Source organism: Suncus etruscus, chromosome 10 (genome assembly GCF_024139225.1).
Source record: "Suncus etruscus isolate mSunEtr1 chromosome 10, mSunEtr1.pri.cur, whole genome shotgun sequence".
Taxonomy (NCBI): Eukaryota; Metazoa; Chordata; class Mammalia; order Eulipotyphla; family Soricidae; genus Suncus; species Suncus etruscus.
This window is the reverse complement of record NC_064857.1, coordinates 103,344,081-103,366,859: the sequence shown is the minus strand read 5'-3', so window position 1 is coordinate 103,366,859 and position 22,779 is coordinate 103,344,081. Positions and strand designations below refer to the sequence as shown.

Sequence of the window (22,779 nt, the reverse complement as noted above, 5' to 3'; positions counted from 1 at the left end):
TATTTCTGAGCAGACAGCCTGGAGTAACCCCTGAGCACTGCCGGGTGTGGCCCAAAAACAAAAACAAAACAAAACAAAAAGAAAGAAAAGGGTAAATTTGGGGCCTTCTAAACCTCTGGACAAAAAAATTAATATTTGTATTATACTCAAAATTATATATTAAAATTATTATGGTTCAAAAAATTAAATAAATAAATAAAAATAAAAATAAAATTATTATGATTCAAGATACTTCATAATAGATCATCTCATGCCTGTGATAATGGCACATATCAAAAGGCCTGGAAACAGCCCATGTTAATAGGATTGTATTGTATTGTATTCTATTTTGTTGTGTTGTATCATATTGTATTTCATTGTATTGTACTATACTGTACTATATTTTATTGTATTGCATTAGTGGTAATGTCATCTGACTCAGACTTTTTGGAAAACAATATGGACATATGTCCAAAAATATATAAAAGATCTCACATATGACCCAGCAATACCATTTCTTGGCATCTATCCCCAAAACAAAGCTTTAATTTGAAAATAATATCTGCATAATTGTGTTCTTTGTCACATTAAGTACAATTGCCAAGATATGGAAACAACTCAAATGTCTATAAACTAATAGATCAATAAGTTGTGATACATACACCCAATGAAATGCTAAACAGCTTTGACAAAGAACAAAATTATGCAATTTTTGGATAAGGGATAAAAGACAGATAAGGTATATTCTCTTTCATATCTGGGACTTTAAGATACACAGAAATGTAGCAACAAAGGTCCAAAGGCAGAATAACAAGAGAACTGTTTCACACAATTGAGTTGGGGATGACGAAGGAAGGGGAGTGAGCTTCCTGGAAGAAGATGTACATCGGTGACGAGTGTGGTTGAAACTATGTGCATAAAAAAAACATTAATAATATAGTAAACCATGGACTCTCAGGTAAAAACAATATGTAAAAACTTCATAATATATTAATTTCTTGAATAAATGATATCATCTATTCATGAATAAATAGGTAAATAGTTCATAAGTAATAAAACTAATTTATTTTAATTGTTTTGAAACATATGGCATAAGACTTAATAAAAATAATGGTATGTGGAAAAGTAGGACTCACGATTATTTCTTTTTTTTTTTTGGTTCTTGGACCACACCCGGCAGTGCTCAGGGGTTACTCCTGGCTGTCTGCTCAGAAATAGCTCCTTGGGCCCGGAGAGATAGCACAGCGGCGTTTGCCTTGCAAGCAGCTGATCCAGGACCAAAGGTGGTTGGTTCGAATCCCGGTGTCCCATATAGTCCCCCGTGCCAGCCGGGAGCTATTTCTGAGCAGACAGCCAGGAGTAACCCCTGAGCACTGCCGGGTGTGGCCCAAAAACAAAACAAACAAAAAAAATAGCTCCTAGCAGGCATAGGGGACCATATGGGACACCAGGATTCGAACCAACTACCTTAGGCCCTGGATCGGCTGCTTGCAAGGCAAACACCACTGTGCTATCTCTCCAGGCCCTCACAATTATTTCTTCTACAGCATATAACCCAATTCTTTCTTGTTTTATTTTGTTTTGTTTTGGAGCCACACCCAGTTCATGCTCAGGGGCTACTCCTGTCTATGCGCTCAGAAATCGCCCCTGGCTTGGGAGACCATATGGGACATGGGGGATCGAACCTAGGCTAGCCTGGGCAAGGCAGATGCCTTACCTCTTGTGCCACCACTCTGGCCCCGATATGGCTCAATTCTATAAAAAACTTATTACGTTTGCTCGCTTTGGCAGCACATATACTAAAATTGGAATACTACAGAGAAGATTAGCATGGCCCCTGCACAACGATGACATGCAAATTTGTCAAGCGTTCCATATTTCTAAAAGAAAAAAACTTATTACATATATATTTATACACATAGATATATGTGTTAACTAACAATGTTTTTTGTAAGTAAACTAACTTACCAATTATCTTTTATCTCTTTTATCTTTTATCTACATTTTTCTACATTTTAGACATTTTCTATTGTTATTACTTGAGAACATTTTTTTTTTTTTGCTATTTCTGCCTTGGATCTTTGAAAACTATTGAAAATTAACATACAAAATAGCAGATATTTTCTGGATTTATAAGGACTTTGTTTAAAAGCTTACACTCTGCAAGTTGCAAGTTGCAGCAACAACAAAAAAGGATTTCCAGGGCCAGAGAGATAACACAATGGGTTGGGCACTTATTTGGCTTGCATGCAGCTGACCAGGGTTCAATCTCTGGCATCCCATATGGTCCCTAAATTTGCCAGGAATGATTTCTGAGTGCAGATCCAGAAATAATAGTTGAGTTCCATTGGGTGTGGCCCAAAAGTCACATCCCCCCCCCCAAAAAAAAAAGAAAGAAAGAAAAAGAAAAGAAAAAAAGAATTTCCACCTCTAGAATGGGCAGTTTTGGTAACTACTGTTCTTCCTTGATACTTTCCAGAATGACTAGACTTCACTCTCTTTGGATTCCATGTTACTTGCCTCTGTAACATCTAGTGTACTATGTCTAATCCATAATGTACAATTTCTAGTCCAGAATTTCTATGTCCGCAATGTCCACTGCTCTGAGATTCATTGGTTGATCACTGGTACTCTGCAGTAGCTATTCGTGTTCACACCCATTGAATTATTATTTTTGCCCTTTTTTCTTTTTCTTTTTGAAATATATTTTTTATTTAAGTAACATGATCATAGTTGGGTTACAATCATAACAAGAACACCCCACTTCACCAGTGTAACATTACCCCCTCCCCCTTTCCCATCCCCTGCCTGTATTCGAGATAGGCATTCTACTACAGTTATTTGTTTTTAAGTTCAGTAAGTTGTATTTTTTTTCCCTTAAAGGATGAGAATAAAAAAAATATAGTAGGGGCTGGTGAGGTGGCGCTAGAGGTAAGGTGTCTGCCTTGCAAGCGCTAGCCAAGGAAGGACCGCGGTTCGATCCCCCGGCGTCCCATATGGTCCCCCCAAGCCAGGGCCAATTTCTGAGTGCTTAGCCAGGAGTAACCCCTGAGCATCAAACGGGTGTGGGCCCCCCCAAAAAAAATGTATATATATATATATATATATATATATATAGTAAAGGTGTGATAGTGGCAATCGCCATTGCTTGCATAGGTCCATAAAAATGGGGAAAATGGACCTGATTACAAAAGGCCTCACCCCAGAAGTTTATTGGCATAAGACTGACTTTGGGTTCCAGGCATACAAGTCCGTCCAACCCGAGTCATTCTCCATGGTCCCATTGAAACTTTTTCACACGTTAGCTATTGTTGGTATCAGATTCTTATATTTAAAGACTCTGGATTCTGTGCATTTCTTTCATCGATGTCAGGCTGATGTGGAGCATCCTCTAGTTTCAGCATACCATTAAATGCGGAACGATCTGCCCTGCATGCAGAATGTTGCAGAGTCGTCTGGGTGTTGGGAGCACTCTTTGGAGTAAGCCAATGCCAAAGCAGTGGTAGGTCTTCTCTGGTAGAGGCTTGGATCCTGGTAATGCTATTGACAATTGTGGTTGTTTCCATAGATGGTATCCATTGTTCAGGTGTGTGTGGGCGGTGCCCATTCTTCTGAGGCCTGAGCCAAATCATTATGCCAATGTTCAGGGTAAAAGGCCTAATTACATTACCAAATTTGTGTCCCCATCTCTATTAGATAAGAACTTGTTTGCATATGTATTATTTTCCCATTTTAATGTGCCTATGCTAAAGGGAAGCAATGCCACAAGATATTGTTGGTGCATCTGGGGGCCAACGAATAAAGTCCAACATTCCCCGTAACTTGGTTCAAACATGAAATCTATTCAGAGATACTCTTCTACCAGTATTGCTTATAAAACAGATCTCAAAGGGGGGAAATCAAACAATCGAATAACAAATCCAGTGGTATTTTTGCCCTTTTTTAACACATGCATATTTGTGAGCATTTTCAATGTGCTGTCAGCCTCACTCCTGTTTAGAATTCTAAAAATGACTAAAAATTGAAAGAGACTACAATTTATATCTGGTTTATCTCCTTGGCTATTTTTACTGTCATACATGCAAGTGGGATTTGAAATGATCAATAATAAAATAATAATAATAATAAAATGATCAATAGTAAAATTAACTGATTACCCTCCTTTTACTTCTACCATATTATTCCCGGACAAAGCCTGTCTTCTAAAGTTACTTCGTGTTAAAAAGGAATACCGATTTCTCTTAGGGTACTAGGGTGTCACTTCTGTTTCCTATCAGTGGGTGGCAGTGAAGGAAAAAACATTGAGAGCAAGCTCATTTCTGCCACGGTTGGCTAAATGCTCCTTTGAAGATTTTAGATTCAGGAGGATAAAAACAACTAGAATTAATAAATAAATTAGCAAAATGGCAAGACACAATATCAACATATTTTTGCATTTGTATATGAAAATCAAAGTTGAATGAAAGAAAAATAATAAAACAATTCCGCTGACAATTGCATAAAACGTATATTAATGCATTAAATGAATTTAATATATGGTATTAAATCTAACAAATAAAGCTAGACTTTAAATACAAGATACTACTAGCATAAAGAAAAAATATTTGTGCTCATGAGTTTAAAAAGAAAGTATTATAATATTGCCAACTAAAGCAATATTTAGACTTATAAAATCTCTACCAAAATATGTTTGGGCCAGACACACAGTACAAGGATTAAGGCATTGCATGCGATTAACCTCATCTCTGGCACTGCATATGATCCACTGAGCATTGTCAGGAATGATCCATGTGCACAGAGCCAGGAATAAAGTCTATCAAGTATGACTGAAAACCTGAATAAAATAATCTCAAATATCAGTGATATTTTCAAAGAAATAGAACAAATAATTCTAAAATATCTATGAAAACACAATAAATCTGAAAAAACAACATGGAAGTTAAAATCTCTGGATTTTAACTATGTTACAAAGCAATAAAAACTGAAATAATGTTGCCATGAAACAAAAATAATTATACAAACTAGTGGAATATATTATAGAGCCCAAAATATAGGAATATCTTACCTTTAGTCGCTATGATCCAAAATCAGAAATGAATGAACAAAAGTATTTTTAAAAAATGATGCTAAAAAAAAGTGAACTACAGCGTAAAAAATAAATACTTATTTACATTATTCATAACCATTGTCTAAAAATAAATACAATATTTGTATATCAGACCTGAGTTCATAAAACTCATAAAAGTGAAAATAGGAGGCCAGAGCAAAATAGCACAGCAGGTAAGATGTTTGCCTTGCATGTGACTGACCCAGGTTTGATCCCCAGCATCCTATATGATTCCCCAAAACCTGCCAGGAGTAATTTCTGAGTGCAGATTAGCCCCTGAGGTCAACAGGTATAGCAAGTATAGGTGATAACTGACCTATATGTAAAGATTGGAACCAACAAAATTTTGGCAAATCTGTGGGGAAAAGTTGAATTCCAGTATACCATGAAAAGATAAATTGATTCAGCTTCCATGAGATTACTTTAAAAAATGAAAATGCAGAACTGGGGAAAAAATCTCAAACAATATAGTACATTCCTAACAGGTGTAAGGAACCAGGTTATCTCCCTAGCAAATTATGACCCCCCTAGTATTGCCAGGTATAATCCAATAGGTCCTCAAGCACCAAGGGGAGAGTAAATGAACCTGAAAGGAGTCTATAGTTAATCACATGACAATATACTTCAAGGGTGGAGGAACCCTGTATCTCTTAAGCCAATGAAATTTCTTTTCAAATAACCCCAATATTTACTGTGCTGTGCAGGAGGGAAGAAAAAAAGAAAAAAAAGAAAAAAGCACAAAACAATTTTTCTTATTTATCTAGTCTTTGTCGATTTCTTTGTTTTGGTGTGGATATTGAAGTTGTTGTCTCCATTTATATTTTTTTTTCTTCTTTTCTTTTCTTCCTTTATGTGCTCTGCCATGTTTTTTATCTCAAGACCATGGCTTTTATGTGGTGCTTATCTTTACTGTTGGAGTGCTCACTGGATATTTTATTTGACACCTCTTTTTGTACTGTTGTGGGTGTTTCACCTTTTTTTCCCCTTCGTCTCTCCAACCTAGGATGAGGGCCTCCAGAAGGACTCTGCCCATTTTCGGCGTATTTGATTTTTCACCAGTTTATTACTTTTCTCTTCTTCAAACAAAACCACATAACTTGAACTATCTAGTCCCTCCTCCCATCAGAGCTGGAAATAAGGCAGGTACCAAAACCATACAGGGGTAGGACCACTAAGTAGTAGGCTAGGCACAGAGGAGACCACTTATTCTGGCAGCCCCAGGGGTGGGAGAGGAGGATATGGGAGGTAGGACGGGAACGGAGCTGGAGGGAGGGCAATTCGGTGATGGGAATTCTCCTGATTTTATGTTAATATGTACAAAAAATATTATTGTCAATGATATGTAAGCCACTGTGATTAAAATAAAATTATATTTATTAAAAAAGAATATAATGTGTTTCGAATGAAGGGGAAAATAGCTAGAAAGAACTGAATACAGAATGACTGCAAATATCAGGGAATTATAGAATTAAATGGCTTGGAGTCTTTTAGCTGTAGAGGAATACAGGCAAAAATAAAATAGAAAAGTGTCAAAACTTTATATATTTTAAGAATGCCTGCTAATTCACTATGTGGAACGTCCCAACCTTTGCTCTTTGTAGCATTGAATGTGGATGTTCTTTATAACTGTCCTTAATGTCTCTCTCCACTTAAACAATGGCTCACTTGCTAGGATGCTGAGTGAAAAAAGCAATATTGTATTGAATGAACAGCCATCCTGTGAGATAACTGGTGTCTACCCCAGAACCCTAAAGCTTGCTTGGACAGTCTTTCTGTGAGTCTCATTCTCTGTGACCAACATCCTGGTTGGGGCTCTAGAACCAGTTTAGCAGGATTCATGACAAAGACAACATGTAATTTGCTGCTATATGAATGCAATCTGGCTAGTGTTGAAGTTAGTCAGAAAGAGAGGGGCAGACACGCAATCATCATATGTGTGGTATGAAAAATGTGTAACTGAATAACAAATTCTCACATACAATAGAAACTGAGAACTGGTCTTCAGGAGGAAGTTAACCACAGGAAGAAGTGGGAGTTAGGAATTGGATGGGAGAGGAAACATTTGGTCAGTAGTGAAGGGAGCAGACACTGGTGGAGAGAGTGGTGCTGGCATGCTTTATGCAGGAAAGCCTATCATTAATATTTTTGTAAACCTCCATACCTAAAATAAATTAAATTAAAAATGCTTTTAAGCTCCCTGAGGCTGTACAGCTGTAAAGATTTCAGCCAACCAAGGACTTCTGCTTTCCATCCTAACCTGAAGACCCCCAACACAATGCCTTGATCTCATAAAAAATAGCTTTTAAAAAGATTGAATATTTATTACTATCTCCAAATGTTGAAGCTGAAAATGTGAGAAGACAAATGATTGAAAATGCCTTAAATTTAGCAAAAGATACAAGCCCAAAGAAGAAAAGAGAAACAGAAAAAATTAAAACCATTAAACCACATCAGAATCTATAAAAATTAAGATTCTAAAACTTAAAAACAGAAAAAAATATATTGAAAGTAGTGAAAAATAACACCAGAGGCCGGAGAGATAGCATGGAGGTAAGGCGTTTGCCTTTCATGCAGGAGGTCATCGATTCGAATCCCGGTGCCCCATATGGTCCCCCGTGCCTGCCAGGAGCAATTTCTGAGCCTGGAGCCAGGAATAACCCCTGAGCACTGCCAGGTGTGACCCAAAAACCACACACAAAAAAATAACACCTTATGTTTGGTGAAAAAACGACTGAAATTTTTGCATTAATATCATGAAAGTCAGGGAAAAAAAGGAGCACAGTAATATTTATGTGTTTTGGGAAAAAACTGCCAGTTCAAAATCATGGAATTAGCTAAAATATCCAAGGAAGGAAGGAAGGAAGGAAGGAAGGAAGGAAGGAAGGAAGGAAGGAAGGAAGGAAGGAAGGAAGGAAGGAAGGAAGGAAGGAAGGAAGGAAGGAAGGAAGGAAGGGGAGGAAGGGGAGGGAGGGGGAGGGAGGGGGAGGGAGGGGGAGGGAAGGAAGGGAGGAAGGGGAGGGAAGAAAAGGGAGGGGAGGGCGGGGGAGGGAAGGGAAGGGAGGGGAGGGGGAGGGGGAGGGAAGGGGAGGGGAGGGGAGGGAAGGGAAGGGGGAGGGGAGGGGGAGGGAAGGGGAGGGGAGGGGAGGGAAGGGGAGGGAAGGGAAGGGGAGGGGAGGGGAGGGGAGGGGAGGGAAGGGAAGGGAAGAGAAGGAAAGGAAAGGAAAGGAAAGGAAAGGAAAGGAAAGGAAAGGAAAGGAAAGGAAAGGAAAGGAAAGGAAAGGAAAGGAAAGGAAAGGAAAGGAAAGGAAAGGAAAGGAAAGGAAAGGAAAGGAAAGGAAAGGAGGAAGAAAAGGAAAAAAGGAAAGAAGTAAAGGAAGGAAAGAAAGAAAGGGAAGGAAGGAAAGGGAAAAAAGGAAGGAAAGGGAAGGAAGAAAGGAAGAAAAGGGAAGGAAGGAAAAGGAGGGAGGAAGGAAGGAAGAAAAAGGAAGGAAAAGGAAGGAAGGAAGTGAAAGGAAGGAAGGAAAGGAAGGGAAAGGAAGGGAGGAAGGAAGGGAAAGGAAGGAAGGGAAAGGAAGGAAAAGAAGGGAAAGGAAGAAAAGGAAGGGAAAGGAAGGAAAGGAAGGCAAAGGAAGGAAAGAAAGGGAAAGGAGAGAAAGGAAGGAAAGAAAGGGAAAGAAAGGAAAGGAAAGGAAGGAAAGGGAGGGAAAGAAAGGGAAGGGAGGGAAAGGAAGGGAAGGGAGGGAAAGGAAGGGAAGGGAAGGAAAGAAAGGGAAAGGAGGGAAAGGAAGGGAAGGGAAGGGAGGGAAAGGAAGGGGAGGGGAGAGAAAGGAAGGGGAGGGGAGGCAAAGGAAGAAAAGTGGAGGGAAAGGAAGGGAAGGGGAGGGAAAGGAAGGGAAGGGGAGAGAAAGGAAAGGAAGGGGAGGGAAAGAAAGGGGAGGGAGGAAAAGAAGGGGAGGGAGGAAAGGGAGGGGAGGGAAGGGAGGGAGGGGAGAGAGGAAGGGGAGGGAGGGAGGGAATAAATAAATAAATTATCTTCATGAATTGAGAATTTCTTAATAATTCTATCAATAGTAAATGAATTACAGCAATGTGTACAAAGAATTAAGCATCATATTGGAGTTTATTCCAGTTCAATACTTTAAAATCAGTAACATGGGGTCCAGAGCAATAGCTCAGCAGTAGGGTGTTTTCCTTGTATGTCGCTGATCTGGGACAGGTTTGGTCCCAGCATCCCATTATGGTCTCTCAAGACCTGCCAGGAAAGATTTCTGAGGGCAGAGTGAGGAGTAATCCCTGAGCATCGCTGGCTATGCCCCCCCAGATCAATAACACAATTCTCTATATTGGATATCATATAAAATAAACATAAAGCTAACGTGTGACTTAGTAAGTGACATATCTCTAGGCTAGATATTATTACTGGAAATCTAGCAAAAGCAATAGGCAAGACTTTAAAGGAATAAAAATTAGAAATGAAGAAAATGAAACCGTCCCTATTACAAATGGCATAACTGTCTTCAATAAAATTGCATAAATTAAAGTGTGGTCAGCAAGATTGGAGAAGAAAAGATAAACAAAAAATCATTTGTATGTCTGTTTGATTGTTGAAGTTTGTTGAAGCTTTTTTTCAGTGTGTTGACTCTGATTCCAATTTTTCGCTAGACCAACTCCTTTGCACCAAGGATCTCCTTGACCCTGTTCTTTGTTATTTCCTATCTGTCTCTTCTTCCCCCTCAATTTCTTTTCTTCTAAGTCTTTCTCCTGTCTATACTCTGGGGTCAAGATTGATAGAGTAATCTAGGATTCCCTTTTCAAACACTGCATTCCCTTGTCTAGGTATTCTATATATTACATATAAGTAATATCATCCTGTTTTCATCCTTCTGATACACTTCACTTAACATGGTATCTTTCAGTTCCATTCATATAGCAATGAATTGTATGCTTTTATTATTCCTCACAGCTGCATAGTATTTCTGTGTAAATACACTACAATTTCATGATGGGATTGGTGTTGGAACATAGTATGTATAGAATCAACTATGAATAACTTTGTAAATCATGGGCTTTAATAAATAAAAGAATCTAAAACATTTGTATTTCTATATTGTGGCCATAATGATATAAACAGCAAAATTAAAATGCCCTGCAGTATGCAATAAATAAAAAATAAGGAAGTTGAAAAACATGTAGGTTTTTTTAGCTGAAAACTATAATATTCTAATGAAAATATCACAAATCTAAAGAAATGTATATACTTTATAATCATATCAGCATAGAAAAGATCTGACAAAATACCCAGGTACTGATATAATGAGTTGAATGCAATTTCTGTCAAAAATCCCATTAAAATTTTGTAAATATTTAGAGATGTATAAAACACAATAATATCTAACATCTAAAATAACTTTGAATAAATATAAAAATTATTAATTGCATTAAACATTATATGCATATTATTTTAACTAGTGTTTATAATTAACTTAGTTCAGGGATTTCAGGAATATATACTTATTAGCATGTGAATGTGACATTTATTACTGGTTGTCTTTATCAACAAATGAGTTTAGGAAAAACATTAAAATATATTCTCCTTTTTTCCCTTTCCTTAATCAGCTCATGTGCCAGATCAGAAATAGAAGCAAAAGGGAAAGATTTTTATTTTTTATTTTCCCCACCTTCCATTAACTTCTACTTATTTACCTTTTCTAGTCATTCCCTCCTTTCCATTTCTTAGCCTTTGTCCCTTCCAATGAGAAAGCACTAAAACCCATATTAATTGAAATGTCTCAAACGTTCATCTTTTCTTCCTTTTCCAATACCAATATTTTTCTTTTCAGCCACCAAGAAAAATAAATTGGTACAATATACTATACAAAAATAAATATAATGTAATAAGACATATCATATGTAAAATAAGTTGATAATATTCAAAATATATAAATCATAATGTTTTACCCCCAAAACTTAAGAAGTAAAGCAGGAGAGATAATAGGCACTTGTCTTGCATGCAAAAGACCCTGGTTTGATTACTGGAACCACATATGGACCCCTGATAGAGTCAGAAGTGACTTCTGAGCACTTCTTTTGTTGTTGTTTTTTTAATTCTATTTAAACACTGTGATTACAAACATGACTGTAATTGGTTTTCAGTCACAAAAAGAACACCCTCCCTTCACAAGGGCAACATTTCCACCACCAATGCCCCCATCTCCTTACTCCCACACCCTCCACCTGTATATAAAACAGACATTCTACTTCTCTCACTCATTAACATTGTCTTGGTAGTTGCTAGTATATTATTTCTCTAACTACACTCAAATCTTCTTGAGGTGAGTTTCATATCATGAGCCAGTCCTTCTGGCCCTCATTTCTTGGCATTATTACAATAGCATCTTTTATTTTTCTTAAATCCTATAGATGAGCAAGAATATTCTGTATCTATCTCTCTTCCTCTGACTTATTTCACTCAGCATAATAGTTTCCATGTCCTTCCATGTATAGGAAAATTTTATGACTTCATCTCTCCTGACGGCTGCATAATATTCCATTGTGTATCTGTTTCTTTAGCCATTTGTCTATTGAAGGGCATCTTGGTTGTTTCCAGAGTCTGCTATTGTAAATAGTGATGTGATGAATATTGGCGTGAGGAAGAGATTTTTGTATTGTACTTTTGTGTTCCTAGGGTATATCCCTAGAGTGGTATAGCTAGATCATATGGAAGTTAATCTTCAGGGGTTTTTTATGAATCTCCATATTATTTTTTATGAAGGCTGGACTAGACAGCATTCCAACCAGCAGTGAATGAGAGTTCCTTTCTCCCCACATCCTTGCCAGCACTTATTGTTCTTCTTCTTCTTTGTGATGTGTGCCAGTCTCTGTGGCATGAGATGGTACCTCATTGTTGTTTTGATTTGCATCTCCCTGATAATTAGTGATGTGGAACATTTTTTCATGTGCTTTTTGGTCATTTGTTTTTCTTCTTTGAGAAAGTGTTCATTCTTCTTCCCATTTTTTGATGGGGTTAGTTTTTTTTCTTGTTAAGTTCTTTCAGTAACTTGTATTTCTTAGGTATTAGCCTCTTGTCTGATGGGTAATGGGTAAATAGTTTCTCCCATTCTGTACATGGCCTGTGTGTCCTAGGCACTATTGCCTTTGAGGTGCAAAAGCTTTTCAGCTTAATATATTCCCATCTGTTTATCTCTGCTTCCACTTGTTTGGAGAGTGCTGTTTCCTCTTTGAAGATGCCTTTAGTCTCAATGTCATAGAGTGTTTAACCTACATGTTGTTCAATACACCTTATGGTTTTGGGTCTAATATCCAGGTCCTTAATCTGTTTGAATTTGACCTTTGTGCATGGTGTTAGATGAAGGTCTGAGTTCACTTTTTTTTAAGCTGCTGACCAGTTGCCCCAACACCATTTGTTGAAGAAGCTTTCCTCACTCTATTTTGCATTTCTTGCCCCTTTATCAAAGATTAATTGATTGTATGTCTGGGGAATATTCTCTAAATACTCAAATCAATTTCACTAATTTGAGGGTCTGTCTTTATTCCAATACCATGCTGTTTTAATGACTATAGCTTTGTAATACAAGTTAAAGTTGGGAAAAGTAATGCTTTTCTACTCCTTTTACCAAGGGTTGCTCTAACTATTTGTGAGTATTTATTGTTCTAAATGAATTTCAGGAGTGTTTAATCCACTTCTTTGAAGAATGTCATAAGTATTTTAGAGGGATTGCATTAAATCTATGCAATGCTTTGGGGAGTATTGCCATTTTAATGATGTTAATCCTGTCAATTCATGAGCAAGATATGTGTCTCTATTTCCTTGTGTCCTCTTTTAGAACCAGTGTTTTGTGGTTTTCTTTGTATAGGTCCTTAACTTCTTTAGTTAAGTTAACCCAAGATATTTGAGTTTGTGTGACACTAATGTGAATGGAGTTTTTTTAATGTCCATTTCTTCTCTGCATTATTAGTGTATGAGAAGGCCATTGATTCTTGTGTGTTAATTTTGTAGCCTGCAACTTTACAATATGAATCCATTGTTTCTAGAAGCTTTTTTGTAGTCTTTCAGATTTTCTAGATATACTATCATGTCATCTGCAAACAGTGAGAGTGTATGACTTCTTCCTTTCCTATCAGGATATTCTTGATCTCTATTTTTTTTTTTTTGCCTAATCACTATGGCAAGAACTTCCAGCACTATGTTTAATAGAAGTGGTGAGAGAGGGCAGCCTTGTCTTGTACCAGATTTTAGAGGAAAGCCTTTTAGTTTATCACCATTAAGAAAAATATTTGCCATTGGCTTGTGGTAGATGGCCTTGACTATATTGAGAAAAGTTCCTTCCATTCCCATCTTGCTGAGATTTTTTTTATGAAGAATGGGTGTTGGACCTTATTGAATACTTTCTCTGCATCTATTGATATGATCATGTGGTTTTTATTTTTGTTTTTGTTTATATGGTGTATTATGTTGAAGAGCACTTCTGATATAATGCAACCCTTAGGAAACTTACTTAGACCATTGCCAAATCAATAAAATATTAATTAAAAAATTAACTCCATGGTTGGAATGATAGCACAATGGGTAGGGAGTTTGCCTTGCACTCAGCCAACCCAGGTTTGATCCCCGGCATCCCATATGGTTTCCCTTAGCCTGCCAAAAGTGATTTCTGAGTGCAGAGCTGGGAGTAACCTCTAAGAGCTGCTGGGTGTGAACCAAAATACAAATATAAAAAAATGCTGTAAAAAATGTTTTTAACTCCATACAAACTGTTATCAAGTATTCTAAATTTTTTTGATTGTTTTTGTTTTTGGATCCCACCCGGCGGTGCTCAGGGGTTACTCCTGGCTCTGCACTCAGAAATCACTTCTGGCAGGTTCGGGGGAACATATGGGATGCAGGAATTTGACCCACTGTCCATCCTGGATCAGCTGCGTGCAAGGCAAACACCCTACCACTGTGCTATCTGTTCGGCCCATGTATTTTAAATCTTTGAGCAATTTTCAAGGCCCTTGTTTGGTTCACAAGAAACCCCAAAGTTACCACTCACCCACAGGCTCGAACTTCAAATGCCTGTTCCTAGGGGTCACAAGCTAAATTGTTTATTTTGCACCCTGGAAGAGGGCTTTGCTTGCAGCCTCAAGCTGTTTCAATAGCCTCAGTCACCAGTGAGGTATCTGAGTACCCTGACCCCGTTGTATCTGTCTCGTCTACACTCATGCTCGAATTCATTTTCTTCTGCAATTTCTATTCGAGAGCCAAGGGAGAACTAAGCATTCCCCCCTTTGAGACACGGCGTTCCCTCACCAATAATTCTGAATACTACCTATAAGTGAGATCTTCTCACTTGCCTTTCTTTTTCTGGCTTGCTTCAATCTGTCCTTATTCTCTGTGCTTAATTCTTTCCAACGTGTGCCTGGGCCATTCAACAAAGGATCACACCACCACCCTCATTTTCTCTAAGCCTAATTTACTTTTTATTATCTGCTAACTCCTTGCCCTACTTACTGTGGTTAAATAACAATCCAGACTGAGCTGGGAAAGTAATGGACTGAGGGAAAGTCACTACAGATAAAGAATTCTCTAAGTGTCAGTGTAGAGGCTGCTGATTTGGGTGGTTGTGACAGGTTCCTCGATCCCCCTTACTTCAGAGCACTCCTCAGTGCCTCCTAGCAAATGTGTGTGTTTTGAGACTTCTACTTTTGTTTGTGTGCTCTACATTTTCTGGCCTCATTTTGCCTTCTGTTTTGTTTTGTTTACTTATTTCTTTCAGGCAGTTTACTTGGATGACAGCCTGTGTTTCTGGTATTAATCTGTATGTCTCTACAGTATTCCTTCAAAATGCCAAGTGTGGTCTTGTTTACATAGTCACTGTTTAATCCACAGAACTATACCTGACATATAAGAAGTCCCACCTGTTATCAGTGACTAGTTAAATTAATTTATCATGATAGTTTAGAGAATAAAAAATACTACGTTTTATAAAAAGATAATCCATTTATGCGTCAGAAAGATAGCCCAAAGGGCTGGACACATACTTTGCATGTTTGAGGTTGAAGTTCAATCCCCAGCACTTTATGGTCCCAAAGTAATTCCTGGGTGCGTCCTCTGAACACAGAGTCGGAAGAAGCCCTTGAGCTCTAATGGGTGTGGCTAAAAATGATAATCGGTTAGGATAGAATCTTGGTAAGTAACAAGTCAGCTGTTTCTTCCTCATTCAGAATACATGACTCAGACATGAGTAAGCAAGACTGTTCATTGTTCACTTATATTGCTAGGTGAGGAACCAGACTGGAGGATTCACTCTACATCTCTATTCAAAAAGGTCTGGAATCCATGGTGAGTTTGTCAAACATCACACTCATAGATTCTTGATCACTATAATGTTTTACCTCTATTCAACCCAAACTAACAAAATATGCAATTAGTTCATGGGTCTGCAAGATATAGAGCTGTGAATCTTTGGAGAACTGTATGTAATATTTCTAAAATAAATGAAACAGTAATTCTGTGTACATCAAAAAGCATTTCAGTGATTTAAAGCATGATACCCATAAACGGAATAAAGTGAATATATAATATATAAAAGTATACAATATATATAAATGTATGTATAAAACCTACAGTGTGCACTCCAACAATTCTGTGTAATTATGTGAAGGCAATGCTTGATTCAAAGCTAGCTCAGCAGCTAGCAGAATAATAGATACTTTGGAAGAATTCAAAAAGTGTTTATTAAATCAATAACCACACAAAACAACTGAGTTCTGTAGATGAATTAGAAACAGAATAGGATGGACCAGTGTGTCTATGTATAAACTGCATCAGAGAACTCATCTTGTGTTTTCCTAGAGTCAAAGATTGTGACTGTTTGAGTCACATACAAAAGCTGCAGAAACCAATACACTAGATGAGAATCATAGACTGTAGTTCTAAATTCTGGAACAGCGGCCATGTAAAGCTGGTGAATGTCTCTTCAGATGGGAGCTTGATCGAGTGCTCATCTTACCCATGTTTTTCCAGCTTTGGGATATTTTGGAGGGGGTCACATCGGTGGTGCTCAGGAGTTACTCCTGGCTCTACACTCAGAAATCGCTCCTGGCAGGTTCAGGGACCATATGGGATGTGGGAGTCGAACCACCAACTTTCTACATGCAAGGCAAATGCCCTACCTCCATACTATCTCTCCAGCCCACCAGCTTTGAGATGTTATGATTCTTTACCTTGCTCTGACTCTAGCACCAAGTTGTATTATATTGTTGAAGTCATTGTTTATTCCACTCTGTGGTTGTAGCAACGTTGGTTTTGTAATTGAAGACACAAAGAACAAGAAAGTTCATGGAGAGTTCAATCTCACACCATGACTTTATGACGGGGGCAAGACAAAAAATTTTAAAAGAGAATTTCAAACAGAGAAGACAGTTTGAAAATTAACCTGAAGTCATCCAACACATGGGGAAGTTGTTGACATTCCTCCTCTATAGAAAAATAACACAGGTGTTCCTGGGAAACATCACACATATGGTCTTATATGTAATCAGATATGTCACTTAATGTACAAAGCTACGCTGGAATTTCAAGTGGTTGTTCTTCTACAATGAATAGAAAGCTGAGGCAAAATTGGGAGCAGTTACAATTTAGATCAAAAGCTCCCCCTACTGGCTCTGGAACTTTCTATAACTAACGCACCAAGCAGAAGCACTGCTAAGCACTATTTCTCAAAGACAAACATTTCCCAATGTTAGCAACATCTTGACAGATGATGAGTACCAGATCAAAAAGGAAAAGGGAATGAGCCGTGGACTTTAACAAGGAGGTGGCGTGCTGCTGATAGAGCTAGGGCTTCTAAAGAAATATAACACAATACACCATCCAACTGAAGCATTAGCACACTTAAAATGTTCTCATATCAATCTATCAGGAATTTAGAAACAATAAATGTGAACTTTAACGTTCATTTCAGCAACTGGTGAGCCTTGAAGAAAATGTTCCTAGGACAATGCTTCTTATTCTCTTTACAAGTGTCTGAAGATTCTAGCTCAATACTCTAATCAAGTTAAAAAATATTTGCAAGAGGGTCTGGCATGATGGCACGGCAGTAGGGCGTTTGCCTGGCATGTGGCCAATCCAGGACAGAACTTAGTTCGATACCCTGTGCCCCATATCATCCCCTGAGCCAGAACCGATTTCTGAGCACATAGCCAGGAGTAACTCCTGAAGGTTTCAGTGTGTGGCCCAAATACAACATATATATATATATATGTATATATGTATATATGTATATATATGTATGTATATGTATATATATACATATATATATGTATGTATTTGCAAGAAACAATGTTTTGTGATTGGAAAAGAAGCTTCTATTTAAGACTTGAACTTATTTCAACAGAGGCCAAAATATACCACACAGACACCTTGTATGAAAATATATTTAACATGTAAGATATTTCTACATATATGCACACCAAAATGGCACTTTTTATTTTCTAATGTTTTAAAATTGGTATGCTCTAGTTAGAATTGAGAATTAATTTGATAATTAGCCCACATTCAACCATACCAAAATATTTTTATATGACTCCTAAAACTTTTTTAATTCAAAATAACTCATTTATATGAGGTCAATATAACCTTAGAAACAACTTGCTAAGGAAAAAAATATGCCAGAAATCACTTGATATAGTGAAGACTGTTTTGTAAGTAGTATAAAGGTGATAAACAACTAGCATAATTTGGAGTTTACACAAGTGTCTTAGATACCCCACTGCCTCCCCAGTCTTTTAAATGCTTAAAACCCAAAAATTTAAACTCTACTCTCTTGTGCTAAACTCGTGTTTTCTTCTAATATGTAATGCAAAGAAAACTCATACTTTCTTTTAATATATAACATAAAATTATTCATCCTTAGAGTACTGAATGCCTAAATTTGAACCTAAGAAAACATGTCCCTGTACACTTCTGAGCCTTAACTCTGGCTGAGGAACCTCAGCTGCACAGATTACCTGGATATTTTGGCTGTATATAGTACAAAAACAATAGTACAAAACTAATGGTTTGGCGTTGGCAGGTTGGGTTGGATGGTTGTTTGGTTTGGGTATTTGGTTCAGGGGAGAATTCTGAATCAGAGCATATGGTGTGCTGGCAACACAAGAAGGAACGTGGTCTTCATACATCAAGGTATGTGTTCAGAAAACTGTGCCCATACTATGCTGTAAGACTCCTCTTTTTTTTTCTTTTCTTTTCTTTTCTTTGATTTATTTTTTGGTTTCTGGCCCACACCCGGTGACACTGGCTGTGCACTCAGAAATCACTCCTGGCTTGGGGGACCATGTGGGACACCGGGGGATCAAACCATGGTCCATCCTAGGTCAGCACATGCAAGGCAGATGCCCTACCACTTGTGCCACTGCTCCGGCCCCAAGATTCACTCTTAATAGAGAAGAGAGGGAGAGGATAACAGGGAAAAAATTAACTTTAATAATAGAGATTTGATATGTATAAAAGTTGGAGGGTGGCAACAACAATTGAAAGATTTCTTAAAAGGACAGACTGGAAACTGTTAAAAGCCTGGGATCTCTTTCTTAACAAGGACTAGTTTTCTGTTTCTGATGTCTTAGTGTCATTTTAATGGTAGCTCTTATTATTATAGACTGTTTTCCAGCACTGAATCCTATTAGGAACTGTCATCTTGTAAATAGAAAAGGCAGAGTTTTAGCATTTTACCCAAGTAAAAGTCATTCTTTTCTGTATAAAAGTCTGTGCTATCTCAATGACCTTAGATATTGGGATAAACTAAAATGAATATAGTCATTTTAATTTTTCTAGGGTTAGGAATTATATTTGAATAGTAAAACAGATTCTGAATTCCAGAAAAATATCCTATGTTAGCTTTTATTCTCTACCTTTAGATATAAAGAACCTGAAACCCAAATGAGGCAAAATGATGAAACAGCATCATACCTGTGACATGTTACTGGACTCCACTCTTTACAACTAAGTGTACAGCCTGATTCTTTAAAAGAAACCAAAATGCAGGGATACCCCACCTAACACCAGGTTCTTTCCCAGCCTTCATTAGGGGATGTCTAACTTTTGCCTGCCACGCCCTGAGGAGCTGCCCACTCCACTATGCACTTCAAACATCCTTCCAAGCTTAGATCTCTCACCTAGAACTAGCTTCTTTTTCCTACAAAACTTTGATTGCCTAAGTGACACACTAACACATTCCACCTACAACTGTGAGCCCACAATTCTCACTGTGGCCCACACATTATCTCAGCTTTTAGAACAGTAGCAGTTGACCCTGCTAGTTTTGAGAAGAAATTTGTACAAAGCAGCAGTGGCACTCAACGAACAATACAGAATATACAATACAGCCAACTTTGTAAAAGGAAAATCTGATTACTGCTCAAATCCACAGACTCAGGAAACACGAGAAATAATGAAAAATAAACGAAAGAATTTGACTGTCTCCACAGAAGGGAGCAAAGTCCATATAAGATATCAAGTTTACCAGAATTCTCAATACTGCCTACGGCTGATAAAAGCAGCAATTCTCTCAATGATAAATGAGGTGAAGGGAAAAAGCATTAGAAAAGATTCATGCAGCTTTGTTGGAATAAATTAAAGAAGTCATTGATATATAAATGAAAAAACTAAGTACAGCTGTAGGCCTCAGCAGATTTAAAAAAGAAGCCCAAAGACAAATCTGTGACCTTGAAGACAAAACACAAAATATCAAATAAGAAAGAGAAAGTTTTGATTACAAAAATGTAAGGTAATAATGGACTAGAGTAACAACTTCAAAATAAGAAGAAGAAGAAGAATGAAAGGAGAAGAAAAAGAGAAAAAGAAAATGTGAACTTCTCTAGCATGAAGAGGGAAATTGTATGCAGATCCAGGAATTCCAAAGAGTCCCAAGAAAGATAGAAACATATTATAATCAAAATATCAGCCACCAAGGAGAGTGGCTACTAAAGGCAGTAAGAAAAGACAAAACTTCAAATAAAATGAATATAACAAAACTCACCCCACAAATTTCTTATATGAAACTCTATAAGCAAGAAGGGAATAGAATAATATATTTAAAGTACTAAGCCAAAAGAACTTCCAATTAAGAGGCCTACCTATTTCCTGAAAAACTACCAGATTCAAGGCTGGAGCAATAGCACAGTATGTACGGCATTTATTTGCCTTGCACACAGCTAACCTGATTTTGATTCATGCTATCCATATGGCATCTTGAGCACCACTACCTGGATTAATTCATGTAAACAAAGCCAGGTATAATTCCTGAGCATCACTGGGTATGGTCCAAAACAAAAAAACAAGAACAAAAAAAGAAACGAAAAGAAATCACAAGATAAACACATGCTAGGAATGAAAGTATGGAAAACAAGCTAAGGGTTAGTAAAAGAATGTATGAGCAGTTACACTTGTATCAGATCAAATAGAATTTAAACTAAAGAAAGTAATAAGAGCTAGGGATGGTTATTTCATACTGGTTAAAGGTTCAAAAGATTGGGGGCCAGAGAGATAGTATGGAGGTAAGGCGTTTGCCTTTCATGCAGGATAGTGGTTCGAATCCCGGCATCCCATATGGTCCCCCGTGCCTGCCAGGGGCAATTTCTGAGCATAATGCCAGGAGTAACCCCTGAGCGCCGCCAGGTGTGACCCCAAAACCAAAAAAAAAAAAAGATTCAAAATATTAAGAGGTCCTGATACCTATTAACATATATGTACCAAATTAAGGACCATAAGCAATCCCTAACCAAAAATGCTACACTGATGTCAATATAATAGTAGGATTCTTCATTGCCTCACTCTTGTCATTAGAAAAATCAGTCAGACAGAAAATCAGTAATGAAACAAGGGCCCTAAATAAATAAGAAGAAGAAATGGGAAATTAAAAATTGGGCTTGAGAGAGAGCACAGCAATAGGGTATTTTCCTTGCACATGGCATACCTGGGGCTGACCTCAGTTTGATCCCCAGCATCCCATAAAGTACCTCAGAGCCTGCTAGGAATGATTTCTGAGTGTAGAGCCTGGAGTGCTGCCAGGTGTGGCCCAAAAACCACACATACACACACACACACACACACACACACACACACACATACACACACACACATCATGCCAAGCATCTTTCGGCCCACAATGCAATGAAGATAGAAATTAATCATAAAAAGAAAGTGAGGAAAAGTTCAAATATTTGGAATATAAATAGCACAGCTAAATAACTACTGAATCAAAGAGGAAATCAAAGAAAAAAGTAAAAATATTTCTGAAAACAAATGAGAATGAAGACACTGTCAGAACCTACAGGCATAGCAAAAGCAACACTTGGGGGAAAATTGGTAGCAATACAACAGAAAAAAATAAAAAGCAATACAGAAACACTATAGACAAAATAAAAGGGAGAGGAATCAATAACCTACCACAGTTAAATAAAGTAGAAAAAATAAAAACAAATCCCACAGTCACCAGAATAAAGAAAATAATAAAAATCAGAGCGGAAATTACAGCTTTCAGTAATTACATAGAAATCGAGACAATAGAAGCCAGAGTGGCAGCACAGTGGATAGGGTGTTTGCTTTGCACGTAAACAACCTGAGTTTAATCCCTGGCATTTCATAAGGTCTCCTAAGCTTGCTAGGAGTGATTTCTGAGTGCAAAGCCAGGAGTAATCAAAGAGCACCATTGAGTGTGGCCCATAAATAAAAAAGAAAATAATCAAGACAATAATAAAAAGGATCTTGTACTTTAAAATATATCAAATTGGCAAACCTTAGGATAGACACAAGAGAGAAAACCCAATAAATTATATTAAAGGTGACAAGGGGGAAATTGTTACAGTCACCTCTGAAATAAAAAAGAGCTTAAGGAGTCAAAGAAATGGTATAGTGAGTAGGGAGGTTGTCTTGTTTGTACCTGACCCTGGTTGGATCCCTGACACCCCAGGTGGTCTCCCAAGCCCATTAGAAGTGATCCCTCTTTGCAGAGCCGGGAGTAAGCTCTGACAAATCTGGGTGTGTCACAAAGCCAAAAATATTATGAATAGAAAATTTAAAATAACTTAGGTCATTACAAACCAAACTGAAGATCCTAGAGAAATGAATGAATTCTTAAAATACACAACCTTTGAAGACTAAAATAGGAGAAAGCAGAAATAAGGAACAAACCTATCTCAAGCCAGGATATACAAACAGTAAATTGAATATCATCAAAAATAGAAGCTCAGGTCTGGATGGGTTTACCCATCTGGAATTCTACCAAATTCTCAAAGAAAGGCTCAAAGACTTATGACATATACTCCTCAAGCTCTTCCAAAAATAATGAAAAAAATAAGAGTTCTTCCCAATAGTTTATATGCAGCCAATATTACCCTAATGACAAAAGCAGACAGAGATGTACTACAAAAGAAAGCTACAAAATGATTTCCCAGATTAATACTGATTCAGAAGTCTGTCAGCAATATCTGACAAAGCCATCACTTTGTAAGAGAGATTTTTTGATGAATAAGGTTTGGTATATGTTTAGCAATATGAAAGACTATTCTACTAGAAGAATGATATTCTCAAGCCAGAAATATAGTAGAGTCAGTAGAGTGCTTGCCTTGCACACTGTCACCCTGGGTTCAATTCCTAGCATCTTATATGGTTCTCTGAGCACTGCCAGAAGTAA

The 22,779-nt window shown here is 37.5% G+C and overlaps 1 non-coding gene across 1 annotated transcript; it reads left to right on the top strand.

Annotated features, from left to right (window-relative positions):
* Positions 1–1,754: 1,754 nt before the first annotated feature.
* Positions 1,755–1,861, top strand: LOC126021641 (U6 spliceosomal RNA). Its single transcript, XR_007500140.1, has one exon. It is a non-coding gene; the product is annotated as a U6 spliceosomal RNA (small nuclear RNA).
* The last annotated feature ends 20,918 nt before the right edge of the window (positions 1,862–22,779 follow it).